Source organism: Meriones unguiculatus, chromosome 5, assembly GCF_030254825.1.
Source record: "Meriones unguiculatus strain TT.TT164.6M chromosome 5, Bangor_MerUng_6.1, whole genome shotgun sequence".
NCBI classification, from domain to species: domain Eukaryota; kingdom Metazoa; phylum Chordata; class Mammalia; order Rodentia; family Muridae; genus Meriones; species Meriones unguiculatus.
In genome coordinates, this window is record NC_083353.1 from 50,166,019 (window position 1) to 50,169,646 (window position 3,628).

General features: G+C 43.7%; 1 non-coding gene across 1 annotated transcript; it reads right to left on the bottom strand.

The window, feature by feature from the left end:
- Positions 1–107, bottom strand: LOC132654485 (U6 spliceosomal RNA). Its single transcript, XR_009592126.1, has one exon. It is a non-coding gene; the product is annotated as a U6 spliceosomal RNA (small nuclear RNA).
- Between the last annotated feature and the right edge of the window lie 3,521 nt (positions 108–3,628).

Below are 3,628 nucleotides of genomic sequence, written 5' to 3' on the forward strand. Positions count from 1 at the left end.
TTAAATATGGAACACTTCACGAACTTGCATGTCATCCTTGCGCAAGGGCCATGCTAATCATCTCTGTATCATTCCAATTTTAGTATATGTGCTGCCGAAGCAAGCACGAGAAGTTTTACTTTGTGGAAAAGATCATATTTCCTGCCAAGAAACGGGGAGTAAAGGACAATCACTACCCAGAGGGCAGTCTGTGATGTTTATGCAGGCTGGGGGAGAGAGCAAGGGATCAGTGTGCCACATAAAGCTTTAGGGCACCTCTGCACCTCAGCCCTTCCCCTCCCCTCAGTGCTGGAGGCTACAAGAACTCACACCCTGCATGGCTTTTACATAGGTGTTGAAGATTCAAATTCAGTCTTTATGCTTGTGCAGAAAGCACTGTTACCTCACCCCTACCCAGCCCAGACCCCTCCACCCCTCCAGCCTCTCATTGGGTTTCAGAAGATTACTGTTTTTTCTTCTTGTTCTGAATGGTCATTCTACACCAATTAAGAATTCTCCACTGTGCCATTCCTCAACCCCTGGCAAACACCATTGCATTTTCCTTTCTTGAAACATTACAGTACAGTACTCTCAGTTCCACCCCTAGATATACAGAAGCTTGTCATTCTGTGACTGACATGTCACGGGAAGTATGTGTTCCTCTGTGGTGGACCTACACCTACAGGTGGCTTTCCTTCCTGTTTAAGCTGAGTAATAGTCCATGATATATAAAGGCCACACGTGGTTGGTACATTCATCTGCTTACGGACAGAGAGTTATTTCCATCGTGGCTGTGGTTAAGTGCTGTTAATATAAACAAGCAAGCATCTGAGACTTTGAATCAATTATTTTTCCATAACTATGAAAGAACTGTTGATGAATGATATGCGATTTTGTGATAATGCATCCATATTTAATTAGGTAAAATACAAAGTGTTAAGGTGATTGGCTTATTAAAAAGTGCTACACAGTGTAGCTTATTGATAAGTGCACAGAGCACCCTAATCTGTGATGTGTAACAGGTGGCCCCTGCTGACACCAAGCAGAAATGCGCATGAAGACATTTGGCTCAAATTTCCACAGGTGTTGTAACCCACATTTCAATGGAAGCAGTTTAACAAAGCAGGAGTCATTTGTTCAGTTTTCTGGAGGAGCATGAACACTAGCCTGGGATTCACCATCTGTCAGCGAGCATCTGTCAGTTGGCTCCTTAAGTGAACTCGTCCTTCAATTACTCGTTAAGCATGTGCTGTCCTCCCCACCAAGGATCTTAAGAAGCAAGCAATTCATTTCTCAGTGCCAATGAACAGCAAGGGGCTGACGGTGGTGTAGCCATTGGAGACCATCATGTGGATACTGTGGTGGACTGGGTCACTGTCCTGCATCAGTCTGGAGGCAGATATGATGCAGTCCAAACAGTACATCAGGACGAAGAAGTTCATGACCAGCAGGATGGTCCTGGTGGCCCTTTGCAGTGGGGACACTTTTGCAGAAAGGCTGGTTCTGTGAAGGCGCCGAGCCTGTTTCTTGTGTCTGCACAAGAGAGCCACCATGTACCCACTGCAGAGGGCCATGAGACCTAGAAAAGACACATCTCGAAATATCCTCAGTATGGAAAATAAGGGTCTGCTGCTATACTCCATAGGTAAAATAATGCAAGATTCTGTGACAAATATGAGACCATGTGAGGTGACATTGTACTCAGCAACATAGGAGAAGGAGAAGTGAGCACCACAGGACATGTAAAGGCCCATAGCACAGGAAGGGGACACAGGCTCTGCTGTGGGGATTTAGGTTTGATTTTGCCAGACAGGTGCTTCTGGGACTGAGGATGATGGCCTGAAGGATGCTCAGCAGGCAGGTGACACAAAGAGAGAGGCCCCTCAAAAGCCTGTGCAAGTGTAACAGGGAGTTACACTTGATGTCATTCTACATATTCTGAGATGCAAGAATGTCAGCAGCTGCGAACCCAATGACTGTTAGCATCCCAAGGTGGATGAGGGCCAAGAGACTGATGAGTGGGTCAATGATCCGGAGCCTGCTTTCAAGAAGGACCTCAAAGAGGTGGAAGAGGAAGAGGTTAATGTTGAAGGAGATCCCAATGCCTACCTCAGAGAAAAATGTATAATGTGTCAACAACTCCATAAAGGGTCTTGATTCTTCTCATTGTATGAGAAAAGGAAATAGAAGAAATATCTGAGAAGAAAGGCAAGAGAAATTATTCATCACAAACAGTAACAGCAACATTGGTACCAAACACTATTGCCTTTAGGAATATTGGTGGGCCCAGCCCAATACACCCCTCAGTACTCAAGTTTTCCTGAGCGCCAAACCTTCTCATTGTCAGTCATGCCTGGATTGTGTACCTATAGGTGGGCTCCCTTGCTGCTTCAAGTTTCCTGTGTATTAAAATGATCATGTATTACAGAAATGATTCCTTACCACTGCCTTATTTTGACTTTTTTTGGGGGCATTCCCTGGTTTTTGTTTTGTCATCTTGTCAGGTATAGGAAAAGCTTCAAAAGTTTTGATTATTTCCCCTTTCTGTTTCCGTTGTTGCACTAAAACACCATAATCAAAACTGGCATAGAGGAGGACAGGGTTTATTTGGATTAACTCTCAGGTCATAGACCATCGTTAATGAGAGGTGAAATCAGGAGCACAAAGCAGAGAGTCAAGTCATAGCCACAGTCAAGTGCAGAGAGAGGAGGCTGAAGCCAGGGCTTAAAGGTTAAGAGCTCTGGCTGGTCTTGCAGGGCCTTTGAGGTCAGTTCCAGCATCTAAGTCAACTGGCTTACAGCCACCTGTCACTCCAGCAATAGGGCATGGATGACCTCATCTGGTCTCTGTGGCACCTGTGCTCATCTGCATATAATGCAAACAAATAATTAAATATAAAAGTAAATAAATCTTGAGTTAAATTATAAGGAAATGTTGATGAAAGACATTAGATAGAGTATTTACTGTAAAATACGTGTTTGGCTCAGTGGCTAAGCCTACATTTAGAATACATGTTTCCATGCCAAATTCTGCCCTCTGTGAGCACTGCACATGCAAACAGCACACTGATATATACAGAGACATAACACACACACACACTTCAAATAAGTAAATACTACACAATTTAAGGTGCCTGTTTATGTTTTCATTCACATTTTTTAAACAGGAAGACAATGTTGCTGTAAATATGTCCCCTCACTATGGAAAAGGAATTTCATCAGAAAGTTAAGGTGTGTAAGGTGCTTGCTTTCTGTAGCTTATTCTATGTCTGTGTACTTAAGGATCCATAAGTTCCCCAGAGAAGAGGGGTGTGTTTAGCACCCACGAACAAGTTATGCTATTTAAAGTTTCAGAACTGAGGTAGACAATTGTAAAAATCTGGACAAGTGGACTCCTCTTCCATTTTAGTTGGCACAGATTTGTACTTAGATGAGGGGTACAGTATCTTAGTTCAGCACCTCTGTGTGTCCTGCTCTGACCAAGTCAGGATAATTTCCACCTTTTCACATACTGTCATTTCTCTGTGTTTGACACCTTCAGGTCTTTGTGTTCCTTTGGATCATGCAAGCACTTGGTGTGGACAACAGCTATGCTGCAGTGCTCTAAGGCATGAGCACCATGACCTCACACAGCCTCTGCTCTGTATCTA